Here is a 21515-nt window from a genome sequence, read left to right as displayed (position 1 = left end):
GTCCCAACCTCATCGCTTTGCAGCTTACTGGAGTTTAGTTTTCCACTGCTAGCACTGTACCAGTGAGCTGGCTTGCATTTATTTCTCCTTAAAAAAAAAATCCCACTATATCAGCTATTGTCTCCTATGCCTCCTCTTGCCTTTGGCTACGTGCTGGTTTTGAGCATCTCCCAGCAGAGCTGCACCTGCCATCCCATCCTAGGCCTCTGCAGGGGATTTTCTGCATCAGTGCCCACACGCTTACAGGGCCCGGGGAGCCCGTGGCTGGCACCGCCGGGGGGGCCAGGGGACAAGCCTCTCTGCTGATGAGTGCCAGCTGCTGAGCAGGTCACCTGAGGCGCAGCAGCTGGAGGCAGAGGTAGCAATTGTGTGCTCACCTGGAAAGGCAGACATCCTCCCATCCCTTGCAGAGCTGCTGCGAAACCAGCTCCTGGCTTTTCTCCTAGAAGTTTAACACCACCATACTTGAGCAAGAAGATACAAAACCCCCTCTCCCCTGGTCCAGGCAACCCCATGGCAGAGCCAGAGGTGAGCCAGCTCTGCAGGAGAGCCAGCTTCCAGGGAAGTGCTTGGAGGGTGGCGGTTGCAGCCAGCTGGGACTTCATCTCCCCTTTTGCAGGGACCTGCAGGCCAATGTCTGTGGCATGGCTGTGCTCTGGCACAGCCCCTCCGTGCCCAGCACATCCTGGGGCAGAGCCACTGCTCCCCAGCACCAGCCCCACTCCTCATCGGCATGCTGGGCACATGCATCCCAGCGGCACGGGAGCGCTCTCCCTGAATTCAATCCATGCACCCAAACGGCGGCAGTCCAAAGGCTTGGAAAAAGTAGAGCAAGAAAAGCAAAAGGGAGGGAGGCCCAAAGCCACAGCTGAGCACAGCACGGCACCTCAGGCTGCAAAGCCAAGGCTGGCAGCATCGCTCCGGTTACCTGCGTGACCTTGAGAGCCTGAGACAAGCTGCAAAGACGAGAGGGAAAGCCTCCAGCGGCAGCTCTGCACGCTACGGAGTACAGGGAAAGTCAGGCAGGGTACAGAGGGGTGGGTGTCATTTGGGATGTGCCACCCCAGCGATGGAGCTCGCCAGGTGGGCCAGGCTGCTTTTACCTCTGTCACAGCTCCTTCCCCAAAAACGCAGCTCACAGCCCTGAGCCTTCTTTGCACAGCACCTCAGCGGGGCTTGGGTTCTGCCCTTACATCAGCACATGCGTGGAAGAGGTGAACACCCCACATCACTCCTCTCGGACCCGGCTCTTGCACAGGGCAGCAGCAGGAGGAGGGGGTAGGCTCTGCCTGTGCTCCCCGGAGGGAAGGGCAGCCAGCCCCGCCTCTGCCATGCAGGAGACACTGCCAGATCACAGCGTGCGTATCTTGAGAGCTCAGAATAAATATTTAAAGATGGAGGAAAAAAAAACACCGCTCCTCTCTGCGAGCAAGTTCTCAGTCTTTGCTCTGGGATTTGAGGCAGAGACAGACAGAAATATGACAAAGGAGACGCAGGTTTCAGCAAATCACGGGCACATCAGAAACGATGTCTTTCAGATGCCGGCTTTGGTGCAAGATAAATTCCCTCCTGGCCGTATGCCTGACAACCCCGACAGCCCTCGGGGACTGCAGGGCTGCTTTCCCTGCAGACACACGCGGCTGCAGCGAGCCCACCTCCTTACACCCATCCAGGTGATGCCCAGCCGGCGACGGGAGCCAGGATGTTACCCACATTCCTTTCCAAGTTAGTTAAAGTTGGTCCTGGCCCATGGGCGCGTGTGTTCCCTCCTTTCCCTGTCCTGTAAGCATGCACAGGGCGATGGCCTCTGCATCAGGGTGTCGGACAAATGCTCCAAAATGCCTATCCCCACAGCAGAGCTCTGCCAGAGGAGCAAGCCACGGCTCGGCTTTCTCGATGCCTCACATGACTGGGGGGAAGGATGGGAGGTGACAGCTCCACTCAGCTCCCTCCAGCCCCATGCTGGGCCATCACTCGGAGGCAGTGGCCGGAGCAGCCACAGAGAATGGGCTGTTCTATATAGCAAGGCTGTCCTCAGGATGCTTTTATTTCCAGAGAGAGCTCATTAGCTCTGGTTGTGCAGGAGTTCGGGTTTTTTTTCCCCTGTTACCAAGAGCTGGAAAACTCCCCCGAATAACATCTCTGAGCATGGGTGGAACAAAGACAGGGCACGGGGGGGGGGAGAGCAGCAACAAAACCAGAGATAATCAAAGCTGCTGCTGCAGCCTCACATCACTTATGATCTCCGTCTCGTTTGGATTTCCCAGCTGGAGCAATCTCCGCTCGCTCAGCCCCCAGCGGCACCCGGCAGCCTCCTGCGTGCCGAGGCTGTGCCCAGCCCCGCTCACCCCACCGCCAGGGACTGCAGGGTTTGTCCAGAGCTGGCTCTGCTCAAAGGGGGAAGGAGCTGCAGAGGAGCATTTTAGATGGCAGGGAACTGGATTCAAGGCTCTCCGGGAGCAGCCCGCTGGATCAGATGGGATGCCAGGAGCTCAAGGGGCTTGTGCATGCACTAGGCAAGGAGGAAGGCTCTGTCTCTGGCACCGCTACAGGAGGGGTTTAATACAGACACATCCTACCCAGCTGGGTGCTCAGGGATGGCCTGGCAGTGATGCCCTGCTGGGATCGGTCTGGAGCAGCCACCTCCTTACCAAACCCTGATGCTCCTCTCCCATCGCTGCACGGTCCAGCACACACTGCAGGGGATGCAGCTGAGAAAACACGTACCAACGGCAGGAGATAAGCCAGCTCCCCAGATATGATCACAAGCCCCATTATCTCCTTAACCCTTACGCGATTCACTTATCCATCCCAGATCTCTTCCTCCTTATCTAAATCGTCCTCCTGTTCTTTCCCATCTCTCCCCCCACAGTCGCTCTCGGAGCATCGCGGCCTCCCCAGAAGAAAGGGAGGCTGCAGGAGAGCCTGATGCCCCAGGCTGCCACTCACCACAGCTAATGGGATAGACTCCGATTGACTGGCCCCGGCGATTTAAAGTTAATAAAATGTTAAAAGCAGCCCTATAAATCACCCATGCAGGAAGTGACCTGGACAGGAGGCCTAACGAGTTAGCAGAGGGTTTTATTTAAAAGCCATTTGTCTGAGAAGTGCAACACAAAGAGTCAAATAACTCTTAGGAAAACAGCAGTGCTGGAGCTACCGGGAGGATTAGATCGGGCTGGATATTTATGGCCGAGGATGTCAGCCTTAGCAGTGCTAACCGGCCCCTGCTTCCCTGGCTAGAGGGCTGGAGCATCCCAGCTGATCCCAGCTCCAGAGGTGCAGGCAAGGAGCTCACAAAGGGAATAAGGACGAGCCAGACCCCAGCCGTGACTTATGTTTTTAGCTCACGGTAGCCACTGCAACCCTCTCGCAGACCTCCCAAAACAGGAGTCTTGTGCCCATGCCCACCCTGTGATAGGCTGGTAACATCTTCCTCCAGGCCCCAGCTCCCCTGCACAGGGGATTACACACATGCAGGAGTCGCGATTCTCATGTTACCGCACACAGCTGACACCTCTGTTTGCAAGGAGAGGCTTGAAAACAACAGCCCCAAAAATCTCAAAACGCAAAACAATCCCTGAAATCAAGATTTTTATTTCTAAACCTGATTTCCACTCCTCGGCCATGAATACCGATCCTGTGCCCATCAGGAGGGCGGTTAGCCCCGAAGCAGCCTCAGCCCTGCCTCACTGCCTGCAAACCAAGCTCTACTTTCACCTTCAAAAAAAGCACTGCAAAGTGCAAAGAGCAGACACTGGGACAGGGGCTCATCCCCCTCCCAACCACCCCTCAATCCCCCACCACAGGAAGCCTTCAAAATACCCCAAAGGCCTTTTACAGTGGGAGGAAAGGCGCCGCGTGCTTGGGAAGCCTCCAGAGCATCCTTAAGAGGCAAATTATAGATAATTATCCTCGGAAGTACATCAGGGAAGCAGAGGCAGTCGCAAGGCACCGGTCCCACCCAAGCCCGGCTCCTTGCAGCAGCCCAGGCTACCCTCTAAAACTACAAGCAAATTCACAGATGGGATATGATCTGCAAGCAACGGGTTACATCGGGAACTACCCCACCTTCAAAATCACCTTTTAATCGCAAGATGAGGGCAGTTCTCACCCCCAACCCTTGCAGCGAGCCAAGAGGGGGAGAGGAGCAGGCTGCAGGCAGGCCAGCTGTGCATGCTGCCCAGGGAACAGTGCCCACCCAGGCAAGGCAGGAGATGCAACGACCCAAGAAATAACCCAGCTTTCTCTTGTATTCACAAACCCCTTGCTTTTCACAGACAGAAAGGATGCGGTCCTTACCTTGGGAGGGATGCGAGAGGCTGGGTGCAGGCACAGCTGGTTCTCCCCGCCAGCGACGGGCACGTTCTGGGGGAGCGGGGAAGCCTAGCAGCGCCGGGGGGCTGCGGCCGGGGGGCTGCTCCGGTGGCTCTGCAGGCGGCTCATGGCTCCCGGGCACAGGGGGCTGCGGGTGAGAAAGCACAGGAGATGTCAGGCTGGGAATGCATGGCCTTGAGCGCCCACCAAGCAAACCCAACCCCACAGCAAGTTGGACTTGAAGGTAAGGTAAAGAACTTTAAACATTAACTTTTTTCTATATTGCTCTTCTTTCCCCCCTCCCCATCATCAAGGAAACAAGAGGAGTCGGGTGGGACCTGCTTAGCTCTGGACACTAAGCAGATGTGAATACTTGAAGAGGTCCAGCACCCCTTGAGGGGCTCCTGCCAGTCATGGGGTGCTATTTGGCAGCAGTTCCCAGAGGATGTTACTGTGCTTCCAGCATCACCGGTGGGGATGGCAAGCAAGCACAAGCTCGCCTGGGCAAGCAGCTTCCCTGCCTGTGCTGATGTACACAGCTGAGAACATGCAAGGGAAGGACCCCTCAGCTCAACAGGCCCAGCTGGGGGTCTCACAAGGCCAGAGGAGCTCTCCCCCCTGCTCCCAGGTCAAGCGGTCCCACTGCCACCTTGGATATACTAAGAGAAAGCAGGTCCTTGACCTGCTGATCTGCGAACATTCCTCCCAACTTCAATACTGAAAGAGAAGCTAGACCCTTTCCTGATGGAGGAGATGGCACCTTCACCCCTCCTCGAACCAGCTTCACCTTCGCGTGCAGCACTATTCCTCTCCAGCATGGGTTTGATTTAATACATTTATTTAGCTGTGAGGTCCCCAAGGCAGAGCTCACATCCTTTTTTGCGTCTCAAACAGTTTTGGGTTGTCAGTGCTTAACGAATTAATAATAAAGTGATGGCGCCTTGAAAAATACTCTTCCGTTCTCAGAAAAGGGGCTGCATCTCCCAATTACCCCGAAGGGCAATGCTTTAGACCTTGCTGAGCAAATGGTATTTAGCCACAGCCACCTTTCAATGGGAATGATGTGATCCTGCAACGGCTGCAGTCAAGTGTATCACATCTTAAGATATTCCCACGCTACAGAGTGAGAGGGCAGGGAGGAGGAGGGGTGGAAGCAAGTGCTGTTAGCTTAGGTATTTTTTAGCAGTCATCCCCAACCTGAGGCCTGGCATCCTATCCCAAGTTGCCAGTTACGCTCAGCATCTTGGTCATGAAAGTATTCACAAGGTTCACGGTGGAGGCTGGCAAATATTTGCCAAGGATTCTTCCAAATCTCCTAGCCCGCCATGTGCTTGCTGCAAATTTGTTTGCTGACCATGGTCCTTGCGCTAATTTGTAAATGGAGAGCAAAGAATAAGATGGCTGTATCGTGTAGGGGAAGGCAAGAGAGGAGTATCCTATTCCATGGGGAAGACAACGCCACCGACCCTAACGAGGACTCGGTAATTAACACCTGCAGCATGGGAGTGCAGGGGGGTCTAACACCCATCTCCTGATGCTGATTGTGGCCGAGGGAAGTTATCTCTCAGCGAAGGCAGCACCGGGGAATGGAAAGATGCTGCTGGGGATGGCGATAGCTGCACGTCAGCAGCACCTCCGAGGTATATGGGCAGCAATTTCCCCAGTCCCAGCTTTCTGTGTGGGCACATTGCAAAGGGGTGGTGGGAAAGCATCCTCTCCCCTTCCCCGCTCCCCCGGCTCTGGTCTTGGCACCTTACCAAGCTCCAGCCCAAGCCAAGCACGTTGCTAATTAGCTGCGCTAATTAATCACAGTTTCCATTGTTTATTCTTTTGTTCTCTCACAAACACCCGTGCTGCCCAGCATGGTAAGCTGCCACGGCATTCACAAAGTGCCAGCGCGGCTGCAAAGCAGAGCTGGTGGAGCTGGCCCCGGGGGATGGGGGGCACTGACCACCTGAGGCTGCTGCCACCACCGCAGGGCATGGAGCAAGCTGGAGCACATGTGCCACCGTCCCCAGTCCCACCTGTGGCCACCAGCACCACAGCCTGGTCTTCCTCTCTGCAGCCATGGGGACGGCTGGCTGGCTGGCCCTCCATCAGATCCCCCCAGGGAGACACTCCACACTTGCTCCCAGGAGTGGGCACCACAGCCAGAGCTGGCACATGGCCCCAGCGCACAGGCAGCCATCCGCCTGCCCCTGGCTAATCCCCCCACGCACCAAAATCCTGCCTTTGTGCTCACCGGATCCACTGCCCAAGCATTAGGCACCTCCAATCCCAAGCTGTTCTCTGGAAAGCTCCCTTGCCCGGGGTGGGGGGACAGCTGGGGTGTTCCCCTTCCCCAAGGCAACCCTGACACCCCAGAAGCCCGGGGAGCAGGAGGACACCCCAGCTTTGACTCCTTGCTGGTGCTGGCAGGCTGTACCGGGGATGAACCCGACAGACCATTACCTCCACTTGCTCCCTTATGTCAGGGCTTTTTTTAACCAGGTATTTTGGGAAAAAAAGGAAAAAAAAAAGGACACCAAGGGGAGAGAAAAGAACTGTTAGTCGAAGGGAGCCTGTGTTGTTAAATACAGAGAAATCCAAGTCTGGAGTCCAACAGAGGCCAAGGTTTCCGGGCTTTGACACAGCTGACAAGCTGGAGCACAATGAGAAAATGCACACACAGAAATAGCCAGGCAGGATAAAGGATTTACTGCCTCTTTCACAGAAAAGAAAAGAATAAGCTTAAACACTCCATTTAGGAGCGGAAAAAAAAAAAAAAAAAAAGATCTGCAGGAAGAATATTTGAGCAGCCGGATTACTGAGAGGTGAAGAAAAACCAAATCCTGCCTGTCCTGGGTGCAGAAGGGGATGGTGCTGCAGCAGGGGGGCAGCATCCCCAGAGAGATTCACACTGGGCCTCCCCTAATCCCCCCGTTGCATTTTGCAGTGAGCACACACACAGGAGCCAGCTCCCACCTCAGATCCACGTCCCCTGTCCCCTCCTGCCCTGCCCTGGGTCAGAGCATCATGGTGAGCCCCATCCCAGCACAGCCAGCTGTCATGCCAACATCTGCACACTTTCCTGCCTGCAGCATTTCTCCTGGCAGCGAGATCACCCTCTTCACTCAAATCCTTCTCCGGAGTCCAACGCCCCGGTGCCACCCACCCCAGCTAATGAGGCTTTGGCTCCATGGCTTTCAGACAGGCTTTTCCATGATGGGATGGCTCCAGGCTCTTGGCTGCCCTCTGTTTCATTTTCATGAGGAAATCATCTCAGACAGGCACCGTGAGGCCACGGCTGGGGAGGTCTGATGGATGGAGAGCCAGGGGCTTCAGGGAACAGCTCCCTCCCACCGCCTCCCTAGGTTTGTCCTTGTTGAAGAGGAAAGTTCTGAGTTCCCTGAAAGTTTCCTCCAACTTGTGATGAAAGAGAAACTCTCTGGAGGAAGAGATGGGAACCCAGTTTCTCTGATGAAAGTATTGCAGTGGGATTTTTTGGGATTTTTTTCCTTTTGAGTAACACCAGCTAAAACAGAGCATTGCAGCTAGCCAAGCAGAAGGTCTTACCCTTTCTCTGGCAGGAGACCAAGTCTCCCAGCTGGAGACCAGGACAGAACCCACCCCTGGTCCTGTCAAGAAGCAAGTTAAAACCAAAGCCATCATTTCTGGGCTGAAACAGTGCAAGATTCACAAACCTGCTCTCCCCCCAGCGTGGAAGTGCCAGAGCAGCTCAGACTGTATTTCTGAAACTCCTGGGTGGCTGGGAGCTGCTGATGGGTCATTTACTCCATTACCCCTTGGAGAAGAGGGATTCACTGTGCCTGAAGCATGTCCAATGGCTACGGTCAAGCCTGGCCTTCAACATCTCCAGCAAAGCCAATCCCACAACCTTCCATGGCAGCTTACGCACAGATTAATTGCCCTGATAGTTATGCATTGAGAGTTTTTTTGTAAAAAGCAGCTGATTTCTCAGCAGCAACAAATACTTGGGAAAGCTTTCTCTCTGGCAAACTCTCTTTATTGTTCATCTCTTTCACATAAAATGTTCCTAATGAAGAGGGAAAGAAGGATCTTGGCTTCTTTCAAAACAGTCTGAAATATTATATTAAAAACATGCACTGAGTGTTGACATATTTAGTGCGTTGCTTTATAAAGCAAATTGCCCAAGCTCATTCAGAGCTTGACACCATTAAGACAGCACATAACTACGTGACTGAGAGGATACCGCTGCAAGAAGTCCCACTTTGGGGAGGTACAGAGCACCTTGGAGCAGCCAGACAGCCCTGACTCTGGCTTTGGTGGGAGCTGAAAGCCACCAGCATCATCCAGCCCCCGAAGGGAGGGATGTACAAGCACAACCCAACACGCTAACATGAGAGTGGAGCAGGTTTCACAACCGTGAATCCTCCCTGCCTAAACCCCCAGCTCTTCATCTAGGCATCTCCAAAGGTCTGTGGCTGGGAGGACATGGGACGTACCACACCAGGCTCTCCCAGAGATGGGCACCCACACTGTGGGAGCAAACCTTGGTATTCCCCTCACCACACCAAGTCCAATCCCCTGGAAAAGGGCAGAAAGTCTCAGTTCAGTAGGTTTTGAGCTGGAGACGTCTGGGTTTCTCTCCATTTAAAAGGAGAAAGGAGATAGACTGCCCTCAGTGTAAGCACACAAAAAGCCAAGCACTAGAATCACCAAAAACCTACATTTTCTGTCCAAAAATGCATTCAGCAATACAACCTCCAGAGCTCAGAGCCACCAGACCTCAGCCCTTCCCGCTGCAAGTGCGAGCTTCAGTCCCCAGATCAGGCAGCTGCCTGCAGAGGCCGGCTGGGTTTCTCTCCCCGCCTGGTATATGCAGGGTGCCTACAGAGCATCTGTCCTCTCCCCGGGCATCTTTGAAGTGCTCCAGGCTCCGCTCAACAGGATTTCCCAGACGTTAAACTGATGCTCAGAAAACAGACATAGAAAAAGCTTTCATTACAAGGCTGGTCTGCATCCAAGAGCAGCCCAGGGGCCAGGCTAAGATAGGCAACAGTGCCTTAACAGCCTCTCGCTGGAGGCTGCTATGAGGTATGGCTCTCCATGGACTCATGGTCCATGCCAGCTTCACATTTGTTTTGCAGGAGCAGGAGAAATCAGCAGGTTTTCTGGCACATTGGCTCTCCTCCAGGGACCGAAAGTTTTGATGCTGACAAAGCCACTGCACCCTTGTCCTGCTTTGAAGGTGCCCAGTCAAGACATTTGCATGTTTCCAGAGATGCTCCTGACCTTGGCAGGATCCCAAGGGTGACCAGCATCCTCCCTCCAGCACAGGGAGAGGGAAACTCCAAAGGCTGCCCGTGAAAATGTCAGCACTGAGAACTTGGTAGGATTTTCTTTGCCGTGTTACCTTCTGAACAACCTGCTGTACCATTAATTATCCAGTCGTGGGAAGTCACGTTTCAGGCAGGCACCATTTGCGATGGAGGGGCAGACACTCCTCCACGTGGCCGAGTCTGCTCCTGCCAAAGCCCTTGTCTTTAAGTCACACAGCAGATGTCGTTCTTTTTAGGCTCAAACTGAGCTTCAAGCAGGAAACATCCTGCACCCATCACCTACCAACCACCTGATGCTTGTGAGGGCGGTGGTCCTGGGGGGGATCCCACCTTCACCTCCAAGCAGGAGACCGACACCGATGGGGTCTCAGCACAGGGCAGGGAACACCTCAGCTGGAGCGTGTACAGAGCATGTTTAGGTGCATTTACCTGCGACCTAACTCCATCTGCAGGGTGGGTTGCTGACACAAGGTCGTGGTTCCCCAGGACAGGTTGGTGCAGAACCAAAGAGCATGGCACAGGCAACTGCAGCCCCATGCCAGGATGCAACTAAAGCCCCCCAAGCAGGGAACAGACCCTCAGAAGCCCCAGTGCGCCCCGAGCTCTCTGACCTTCTTTGACTCAGGACTGCAAGCCCTCCAAGAAGGTCCAGCAACACCTCATCACTTCCACCCTCTCCAGACCCCTCGGGTTTATCAACACCAGCGAACAGGCAGGCTCCCTGCAATGAGAGCCACTGAGCAAGAGGCATCACAACAGATCAGATGGACCCGGGGCTCCTCCTCATTTACATTCCCCTCCAGCCGCAGCCTTCAACATGGCTGAGGAAGGCAAAGCAAGACAAGACAAGGCCTACAGAGAATGCCTAAAGATTATTTCTCTCAGATTCCAATTTATTTTCCATCATTAATGCTTTTGAAAGCCCAACACGTCCTGCAAACAGAAAGAGCATGTTAAATGTGCGGGCGGTGGAGCTGCAAAACTGAGACAAGCACATGCCTGGCACAGGTACCCAGCCAGCCAGGCAGGCGTGGCACCAGCAGGCACCCTGCTAGCAGCACAGCCAAGGGAAGGGCTTCGGCACCAGCGAGCATCACCCTTGCTCTGTAGAAGCTACAGCAGAAGCTAGTTATCCCCCATAGAGACGTCCCTCACCATGCACTCACTCAAGCCTCTTCCCCCAGCCCTGGAGAAGCGAGAGGATCATCCTGGAAAGCCTAGGTGCTGAGCATCACACAGTGGCAGAGAGAACGCAAGACTGGGGGAGAGCGACTTGCATGAGGGCTGAGAGGAGCTGGAGTCTTCTGTAATGCAGAGAAAATTGCTTTTGCCGACTATCTGCAGTTTTAAAGCAATTACATTTGGGGAGAAGCCGAGAGCATGTCTGAGTGCTGCACACATGGCGGGTGCGTTTTAAAATGCAAGAACAGAGTAAGGAAAAAAAATAGAAAAAGAAAATGCCTTTTAAAAAATTATTTGATGCAGTAGGTACCAAGAGGATAAAATATTTAAAACTCAGGGAGGGGACAGATCTTGGAGGCAGCCAGACATCCCAGCAATGGGACAACTGAGAGCTCAGAAGAGGAGCCTGGGCAGCGCGCTCCCACTTATGGTCCCCTTCCCCCTGAGCATGGGAAATCCTCCTCGGGAAGCTCTAACAGCGCAGCAGCCGAGCTCTGCCTGGCCCAGCAGAAATCAGGTTTGCCTTAATTAAAACACCATTCACTCTCCACTTTGTCTGCTCGCGCTGGAGGGATGGTAACAAGCAAGAGTCGCTACAGCACCGGCATCAGGGTCAGGTCTCGGTGGGTTTAAACATGCTTGGGAACATGCTGCCCTCAGACGAAATACGGAGCTGCCTTAATACTTCCATTTATGGACCTGCAGGTTGATCCAAAACCCAGTAAATGCTCCAGTATCTACCAGTTAAATCCTTTCCAGGACCAGATTTAGTCTGGGAGGCAACAGCTTTATTTAGCAATAGATGAGACGCTCCTTCCTTCAAGATACAAGAAATACTTCTGATCTCCTTCCCTGACAAGCTGTCACCCTTCACCACCATTTTTCCCCTCTAATCTGCTGGAATTAGGAAGGATCCCAGGTCATAAGCACATCTTCTCTAATTACCAAGGTGGCAGGGGGGGAGCTGCCCCAATCCCTGGAGCTGCTGCACTGACTGTTGCCGGCACTGCTTAAACATCCAATTTATCAGGCAGATGCCCCTTTTGCTTTCTGGCCACGCATCTTCCCCTTGTCTTTATCTGCTCTGGGGACAGGTGTGGGAAGCGGACAAGTGGCATCTGCGGCTGCTGGTGACAGAACCCCTTTTCAAAGGATGCTGTTCCGCTGTTATTACCAACTCTTGCCAAGTGGAATTGAGACATGAAGTAGATTTGTGCCCAAGATAATGGCGTTTATTAGACAAGCTATTGAGGACAAAACAAAAGCTAACAGTGGAGAGCCACTAAGAGCAAGGCTTAAAGAGAATCCATCAAGAATACAAAGAGGAGCAGTGTTAATAGTTGGTGCTTTCCATCAATGATTAGAAACCTTGAGCAGCCCCTTAACAATGCCAGCAGAGTGAAGGTTAGTGTCACGTAGCAAGAGGTGACAAACTGCACAAAGATATCCGCACCCTCGAACAAATTCAACCCCTTCCTTTGCAGTCAGACATGGCTGAGCACCTCTGCCCCAGGGTGGCAGCCTCCAGCTCACTCACGACCCTTCTCCTTGCCTATATGAGCATCATACGATACCTATACCATATGATACCTATACCATACGCTCTTACTACGCAGAACGATGTCACCTTTCAGAGTGAGGATCCCGAGATGGCTGCTCTGGCCCCTGTCACTGCACCCCATGGCCTGACCACGGCAGAACGGGGAGGGAAGGAGAATTTAGTCTCTGCACCCCCTCTGGAGCGACTGGGGCACTTCTGATAAAGCCAAAATTGCCTTCCCATGGAGAATGCCTTGAAAATCATGGTTCCATCTAGATTTTCCTATTGGAAACCATCCCCTTCTCTCCTCACCAAAGGAGACACGTTCCTGCAAAGTCTTGCAATCAAAAAATGCATTTTTTTACGGGGAAAAAAAGTCTTCCATAGGATCTTCCCTTGCATGGTGGTTCACCACCAGCCAGCCTGAGCTCCTCATGAGATTAGCTGGAGCCTGGCACATTGTTCACACTTGGAGCCACAGCAGAGATCTTTGGGACAACAGCAGAAATCACAGCTACTAAACAACTGTTGTTCTGGGTCCTTGGTGATTTCTTCTTTCAAATTTCCAGCCCAGGCAAACAACATAGGAAGCCCCATAATCCCCTCCTCAAGGCCAGCCCATGGGGATAGCTGCTTTCACACCCAGACCTCTTCATCCCAACCCTCCTCTCCTTCTCTGGGAGGATGCCGGGCTGGGGCAAGAGCCAGCAGTGCAGGGTAACGTGGAGGACAGCGAGTCCAGGCGGGAGCATGAGGGCATCCCTGCAGCCCAGCAGCTCCTGAGAAATTTATTGCTTGTGACACATTGTCAAAGTGAGATGTGCCTCATTAGTCAGAGCTGAAGCAAATAAGAGGGCTCCTTAACCAATTAAAAAAAAAAAAAAAAAGCAGGGATGCTCCGTGGGGCTCACCAGCTCCCCTTCGGCCTCACCAGCGAGCAGGAAACCAAGGCAAGATGTAACACAGATCTGAGTTGCAGTTTCTCCCCTTCACCAAGATGGTGAATTCCCTGTTTCCAGCAAGCAGCAGCGGCTGGGAGCAGCCAGCAACTATCACACAGCCAGGCTGGATCCAGCACTGCCGGCTGGAAAAACACAGAGCTCGAGGAGCCACACCTGACACTTGGAGAGTCTGAAAATGAGAGGTTTCGTTTCACAGCTCCTGGAGCGTTTTGTTTCCCAACTCTTGAAACAGAGCTCATTGACTCTCCTGAGTGGCATTCTCTGCTAAAAAAAAAATCTATTTTTAAAAGCTTTTCTTTTTTAAATGACGTGGTTTTCCTCTGCGGGTTAAGCTGAGTTGGCACATGCCTTTTTTTGTTGATTTTTCTTTGTTTTTTCCCTCCAAGATTTATCAGCCTTTGGTGCAGAGGGCACTACAACTCTTCTCCAGCTTGGCAGTGATGCTGACCCTCTGGAGTTTTACACTGCCCTGCTCCACCCCAGCCTCCTTGCACAATCGAGGAGCCCCTGGCCCTCTGCAGCCCAGGGAGAGCCCATCCCAGACACCCCAACATGTGGCAGGCTGCTTGAAAAGGGGTGCTCACGGGCACCAATGAGGTCAAGTGTGCCAAGGGGGACATGGACTGTGCTCCCCGGCTGCACAGCAAAGCCTCCAGCACTTGCAGGCGGGGAAAGTCGAACACAGGCGAAACAGGCAGTGGGACCAGTTTGATGCCAGCGGGCATCTGCGGGCAGAGCATCAGCTTCCCCCTCACAAACCAGCTTGAAATTTTACAAGAGCACAGATGCGCCTGTTAGCGGAGAAGAGCCCCAGCTCACCACTTTCCAGACGGGCACCAGAGGGACCCAGGAGCTGACAATGGAGCTGTGGATGTTGGATAGATCAGTCAGACGGGTCCAGCACCACCAGACGAGCCTGCTGTCCCTGCACCGGGGGCCAGGATGCCCCGAGCAGAAAGCAGGTTTCACCTTACAGGGGACACATATGACAACTGGTGGAGGCAGAGAGAGGAGACCTCTCTCCTCCACCCACACGAGCACCCAGCAAGAGAAGGGAGAGGCTGCAGGTCTGAAAGGTGCCATCTCCCAGGAGCTGCCCCTCCTCCCACAACAGCAGCAGAGGGGACAACTCTCCCTTTGAGGCCACCTCCTGCCCTCACACCATGGGTGAGGCTGCCAGAGCCCTTCCCGTCATCAACCAGAGCCAGGGGAGGGCCTGGGAAGGAGAGCTGTGAAAATGGACCTACAAACAAGGAGCACTCAGCAACCCGCAGGGCTTTACACACCCCCAAAAAAGACCCCCTTAAAAAACATCAAAAACCTGAAACATTTGAGCCGTGGGGACCGCAAGGAGCAGAGCAGACTGACCCTGCCGCTGACCAGGAGGGCGGCTGCCCGGGCTCCCCCACCCCAGCAGGCCTCGGCCCCTCATGGCCGCTGCAGGCAGTTACCCAGGTCCCTGCCATCCTCTCCCCAGCTGCGAGGACAAGGCATGGTTCTTGTCGGGACCCACTGAACCCCATGGCTCCCAGCCCGTCCCCTGGGAGTGCGGATGCTCGTCCTGCCCTCCCCTCCCTGCCCCTGCCCCAACATCAGCAGCAGGCAGGCTGAGCCCAGCCCAGCAGCATTTTCCTAAATTAAACAATAAACAAGGAGCCATTGCAGATTTCCCTTACACTGCAGTTCCTTATTAATCCCCACAGTAAACACAAAGGGGAAAAAAACCCAATTAACCTAAGAGGGATGCTTTCTGTTTAAAGATACAAATGGATGCTAAAAGCAGACAAAGGAGCCAGAGAATCGTGCCAGCCGTGCCCAGGAGCCTCTCACACACGGGAGCCATCACCGGCACCGGAAGGCAACCTGCAGGGCAGCTCGGGCTGCACAGTGTTGCACCACTTGCAGGGTCTGTCAGCCTGGCAAGGGCTTCCTGAGGAGAGGGGGCACCCCCTCACCACCCCATATACACCCCAGCCTGAACCAACTCTCTCCTCCCAGCAGGTCCTCAGGGCTGGGCGGGTTGGTGGCTCCTGCAGTAGGAGTGGGGTGCAGCACACCGGGCTCTGGGGGGACGGTTGGGCAGCAAAAATACAATTACTTGCCTGGAAAAGGGCCAGGACACTGGAACTAACCCCCTGCGCTCAGTGAGTAATGCTGCACGAGGCTGGTTTAATGAGAAATGGCCATTTGAAGCTTAACGGCTCTCACCGGCAGATTCCTCCCTCTCTTCCCACTGTAGCTGCTTCCCATACAGTGCACCCAGCTAATTAATTACAGAGCACAATCCAATCAGTCAGGCCATCCTATTACAGTTAAAGGCATTTAAGAGATAATGCCATGAAACTCCAGATGGACTGGCCTGACCCCAGCCTCCAACACCACTGGGGTACTTGGGAGCTGCCGCTGCTTCAGCTGACATCCCACATCCAAACGCGTCAAAAAAACCCTTCAAACGCTTGCCACGCTCCCCATGCACCCGGTTTCTGAGCCCCTGCTGACTTTAATGAGACCTGTGCTGTCCTCTTCCACTCATACCTTGCCCCAGGGCAGCCCAGGCTCGCTGCTGCCCACAGAGCACACACCAGCCTGCCTCAACACAAGCGCAGGTGACAGAGATGCCACCTGTCCCGCTTCTGCCCGCTCTGAGTTTGCTCTCAGCGTGGCAGAAGGAGACATTTGAAGGCCAGATGCCAGGGCAACTTCTCCCCGCTGCTGCCGACACGTGCCCCACATACGGTCAGCTGCCTCAAGGTGCCGTGCACAGCGGATGCTGATATGCTGGGGCAGCCTGATCCCTTCCTACCTCGCCAATATGGCTCTGCTCCACCTCCCTGCTGCTCCCCCAAGTACAAAGAGATGATGGCCACTGCTCAGCAGCAGAAACCGGCCTCACTGGAGATGGGCTTTGATGGCAAGTGGAAGTAGGAGAGTGGCTAAAGCGACGGGATGCTGGACAACCAGCCCCTTTATGGTTATTATTGTTGGCACTGATGTGCTGATCTCCATATGGGATGTTCTCAGCTTTGCAGGGATGGTTTAAATCTCCCCTCAGGCTAAAAGTGTGGGAGTTCAACCAAAAACTGAAGTGCTGAGGAGGGAGAAGTTATCAGACAAAGGCAGGGGATTGCGTTAGCTCAGCCCATCTTGTCCTGAATCAGCCACTGTCCCTCCCACCGCCCCTGACAAGGGCTATGTTCAGTGGGTGCCCTTGGTACCTCAAGCAGCCCTTTTTTCTTAATCACACCCATCTGAAGCCAAATCCTGACCATGTATCGCTGGGAGCCCTGCTGGTTCCCAAGCCACTCTCTGCAATGGTATTAAAGAAAAAACCTGCGGTGCCAGATCCTGAGCATCCCCGCAAAGACTCGATGTGGTTACGTTCCTTTGTTCCAGCTGCGCTCCCAGCCGTCTCATGTTTGATGATGAAAGTGGCTGATTCTGTGATTTACTGATCCTACCCTTGGTTAATTCTGCCTACCCAGGGTGAGGATAAGCTCTTGGATTTGCAAACATTTTGAGGATTGTGGTTTTAATTATACTTTTTTTTCCCCTTGTTTTGTGTGCATGCCTCAAAAGCTCTTACGCCTTGATCCAAAGGCCAAAGTCAAGGTGGGGGATACACATCAAGTCTAAATATGCTCCTGTCACAGGTGGCATCAAAAGTTTGTCGCAGCTGAAATGAGTGAGGGTTCTGCTCTCCCTTGGTCCAGCCCATCTCACGGGAGCTTGACCTTCAAGAAGAAGTGAGGAAGTGTCTCTGCTCCTCAATCACACCCTCCAAAATGCCTTTATCAGAGACTCAGGGACAGCGGCAAGGGACAGAAAGCCTCTTCTCAGAGCTGTCCTTGGCCAAGCCATCCCTGGCTATGGCTATCACCCAGCTATCCTGCATCAGGACCAGCACCATGCAGGCCACAGTAGTCAGCACCAGGAGCATCAACAAGATTTGCAGCCAAACAACAACCTGTGAGTTTCACTAGTGCAGATTTGCAGAGGAGGGATGTGACTCTGGCAGGACTGGAGCATGGCTGCAAGTATCGGCAGCGTTCACCAAGCACAAATGGAAAGGGGACAGCACCAAGATGACATCTAATAACTGGGTCTTTCTGAAATCACCGTATCTGCACATCTACAAAACTCACTGTCTTACAAGGACATTTACTGAATGTCTCCTTACAGTGTCAGCAACAGACATCAGTGATTAGCAAGAGGAGCCAGAACTGATGGTGGTCAGTACAGATGAGACAGGACCAAACCCAGACCTCTAATGCCAGCTGCTGTTACATGCTGGCGGGAACTGCACAAAGGCTGGCTTGTTCCACCCAGCACTGAAATGAAGTACAGCTAAGTCATTATCTTGGACCCTAAAACAAGGAACATAACTACAATAACAACACAACACCACAGCTTCATCCAGAAAAGCAGCGGCACGAGCTCCTCGTATCCACATCCCTTCCAATGAGCCAGCAGGGATGGGGGGGCACTGTTTCTTTAAAACGTCTGTCCCATGCCCCCCCAGGAGGGCTAAGGAATGAGGACAGAGAAGAGCTCAGCACATCTGGGTGACCACATTATACCAGACCAACATGTTATGCTGGCTGCAGAAAGGGGTCGTTTCATGGTAGCAATACGGCCACGGTGGGACGCCACAGCTGGAGGACTCTGTGGAGAAGCTTCTGCTCTCTGATCCAAATCCGGCTCCAGGGGCCAATGAGCACACCACGGGCGGGACGGGAGACGAGGAGCCAGATGCTCCATGCATGCCAGCACTGCAGCCCCGGCAGTGCGGGGACATCCCCTGTGGGTGCCAATCTCCCCTGCCACAGCCCTTTGGAGAGGGAAGAGGCTTTTCCCCATGAAGTCGGAGAACTGAAACTCTTCAAACATTTATCTCGAGAGCTCCTGTAAAGCATTTCAGGGATTTTAGCAGGAGGAGGGAGAAGAAGCTGCTCAATAAACCCTGAGGCCATCCCACCTTACATGCTTAGAAAACATCTCTGGAGTGCCCTGGTTCTGGAGGTAATTCCCTCGTTCTCAGCTCCCCGGGGAACCCCATAAAACAGGGCACGTTTCCTGATGGCCCTGCAAGGGGTCCCCTGGGAACTGACTGAAAAGATGAGCAGAAATGAAGCGATGCTGGAAAAGCATCAGAGGATGGCATTGACTTGAGGTTGCGTTACCAGCTCAGAGCACCCGCTCTGCACCAAACCCCCAAAGCAACGCACCAGGGAAAGTTCTTCGCCTTCAGCATCCATCTTCCCTTTGCTCCAGCTGTGGCACCAGGATCACTGCTGGAGCCTGCACCGTCCCATTTTCTGTACCCTGATATGAACCCTTCCTAGGAGCCGCCAATTAAACCACTGAACTGTTCTCAGCTCAGCCTTCCATGCATGAAAACCTCCTGTTATTTCACACCTGCCAAGAGCTGTGTCCCAGCAGATTTATCTTGAACTGACACTTGAGGATAATTAAACCCCTCTCTCTCCTCTGTTAGCAGCGCAGCAGATAAAAGGAGAGCCCTGGGGCCCTCCGGTCGTTGTTGTGGTGGGTTGCTTCTGTACAAGTCGAGGAACATGAGATGAGACTCAGTTTCTCAACAGAGACAGGGATGGGGGGGCAGGGGGACAGCTTTGCCGTTTGCCCTAGTTTTGCAGGGGAGCTGAGCAAGACGTAGGATGCAAGCAGGCAGCTTCCCTAGCAGGGCAGATCATCTGGAGAATGAAGAGCTGGAAGTCAAATGTCTGGGATCAAATCGAACCCCCCTCGTTGCTAAACCTGGGGTGCCATTCTGCCACTGAGCCTTTGGTCCCTGGGGGTCCAGCCACGACAGTCCAGGCACCCTCCTCACCCCCTCCAGCTCCAGCTGAGCTGCCCAAGGCAGGGGCTGGCTCCCATCACTGGCGCAGCTGCCGGCAGCGCTGGGTGCCGGGCACCCACCGAGTCAGCCCAAAGTTGGCTGGTTTTGGGGAGCGGGTGGCAAGGCGGGCGAGCAGCCGGCCTGCCGGCAGCAGGCAGCCCCACGCGTGCTGCCTGAGGTTACTGGATGCATCGAACCTCAAAGCCGAGCTTCGATCGCCGCGGTTTTGAGGTTGGCGCTGAGCATCTGCCATCGCTCCGGGCTGGGCCTCCAGCAGCTCGGGCGATGGAGCCGACAGCCGGGGGCGGAGGGCGGGGGGGGGGGGGCAGAGCACGGTGACCTCCACCCGCCTGCCCCAGGAAGCCCTTCGCGCCGGGGAGGGGGGGGGGGCGGCCCCTTCCCTCATCCCAGCCCCGCTGCGAGGGCGCCGGGTAGCACTTGCCGAGTGATGCTCTTGAGGAGCCGCAGGTCCCCAGGGAGCACGGGGCGGTGGCAGGGTGTCCCGGGGGATGGAGACCGACCCGCCACCCCCCCCCCCCAGCCCCATCCCGCTGCGGCTGCACCCCCCCGGCTCCCCGCTCCCCGTTACCTCCGAGGGTTCGGGCGGCGGCCGGGCGAGACGCGCCGCGCTGCAGCTGGGCTCGGCTCCGCGGGGCTGGGCGCATCCTCCGCCGCTCGGGGCTCGGCCGGGCTCCCGCGCCCCGCTCCCCGCCGCTCTCCGCTTGGCTCCGCGCTCCTCCGCTCCCGCTTACCCACACCCCGCCCCAGCGGCAGCGGCGGGGGCGAGCGCATACCCCGGGGCTTGCGGCTGCTGCCGGCCCCCGCGCAACGCGGCTTCAAGGCTCCGCTCGCCGCCGCGGCTCCGGGCACCTCCCGCAGCAGCAGCAGCAGCCGCCGCTGCCGTACCGAGGCGCCGCGCCCCCCGCCTCCCCGCTCCCGCCTCCCCGCTCCCCTCCGCGCCCGGCCCCGGTGACAAATCGCGGCCGGGATTGCTTTAAAGAGAGAGCGCCCGTATAGCCAGTCCCCGGGGGGGGGGAGCTGCTTGACACCCGCCCGGGAATGCAGGTACCCCCCAGGGCTGTCCATCACCCCTCCGGCCTCCTTTGGGCTCCCTGGGGTGCTGGCCATGTGATGCGTCGAGCTGTCGGGGCTCAGCCATGTCCCCCAGTGCAGGCCACGGGCCGCCCTGATGCTGAGCCCCAGCAAGCAGGACACAAAGCAACCCACCTCTGTTATTTGGTGACAGTGAGAGACCCCCCTGCAACCTGGCAGCGGTGCGGGGAAATGTTCCTGGATCCCTGGGGAGAGAAGAGCTGGCTGTGGTTGGGGAAGGTTATCCACCGCCCTGCACCTTCCCAGTGAAACCCAGTCCTGCTGCAGTCGGGGGACACTGGGCCAAGCCGTCCCCAAGTGCACAGCACCGCCAGCAGCCCAAGCCTTGCCGGAAGGGCTTTCCAAGGAAGATTTTTATCCATATGGCATCTCAGCGGGGTCTGAGGGAAGCCGTAGCCTTCCTTGGTGCTTGGTGCATTCAGCAACCATGCTAAAAACTCTGCCTGGAGATTATGGGCCCAAGCTGCCAGCAATGCAGCCTGGCTGCCCATGGAGGAAGCCCCTCTCCTTGCTTCCCGCTGCACCCCATCCCCAAACAGCCCCCCTGGCCCTGCAGGAGCATCCTCATCCATTTGTCTGCAAGAAACTCACACCACATCCCGTGCACGTATGGTGGTCCTGTCTGTACACGCAGCATGGGCCACCCGGCGCAGAAGACACTAATCCTTGCAGAATGGAGCTACGGCAGAGCCCCCTCCCTGAGCAGTCCTTGCCCTCTCCGCAGGCCCTTTTTAGTGAACACATTCATGCACTCATCACTAAAACTCATTGCCATGTGGCGTTCAGGGTACTTTATTGCAAGTTTGCAAGATGAATGAATTGTGCATTGTTCTGTTCCCAGCTTATCCCCCTGGCCAGCTTTGCCTTACCCCTTCCCAGGGCTGGGGGGTCAGGAGCCGCTGAGGGCTCGGCATACAGGACCCTGCCTGGAGGAGAAGCACTGGGCTCCCTTCCCAAAGCTGCCACCCTGCTCTTGCTTCAGATATCATCAGATGTTTTCGTTTTCTCCTGCCAATATTATCCTCATCCTTATTCAAGCAGGAGCTGAGGCTTGCAGGTCTGTGGGTTTTAATGAAAACTGGAATTCTCTTCACACGGTTACGTTATCTGTGTCTGTCTTGCCAGAATGAAGCAATATGTTTGGTGAGGTTTTATAGAGTATCCCAGCCTGCACAGCCTGGGGGTGTGAATGCGGCTGCACCCCTCCAGGAGGGAGCCTCATGCTCCCTGCCCCGAGGAAA

The 21515-nt window shown here is 55.0% G+C and overlaps 1 protein-coding gene across 2 annotated transcripts in view; it reads right to left on the bottom strand.

Annotated features, from left to right (window-relative positions):
* The window catches only part of LINGO1 (leucine rich repeat and Ig domain containing 1), a 167809-nt gene extending 147269 nt beyond the window's left edge, over window positions 1-20540 (bottom strand). The window contains exons 1-2 of one of the 2 annotated variants that reach the window (XM_074881112.1): window positions 20389-20540; window positions 4303-4465 (exon numbers count right to left, since the gene is read on the bottom strand). The gene's annotated coding sequence lies outside the window, so the exon portion shown is untranslated. Of the gene's footprint in view, window positions 1-4302; window positions 4466-19750; window positions 20040-20388 lie in introns of those variants that run through there. The other variant, XM_074881111.1, reaches the window with a different exon arrangement.
* Window positions 20541-21515: the final 975 nt, after the last annotated feature.

Source organism: Strix uralensis, chromosome 11 (genome assembly GCF_047716275.1).
Source record: "Strix uralensis isolate ZFMK-TIS-50842 chromosome 11, bStrUra1, whole genome shotgun sequence".
Lineage (NCBI taxonomy): Eukaryota > Metazoa > Chordata > Aves > Strigiformes > Strigidae > Strix > Strix uralensis.
The sequence above is the reverse complement of the archived record's forward strand: the minus strand, read 5'-3'. Positions and strand labels throughout refer to the sequence as shown.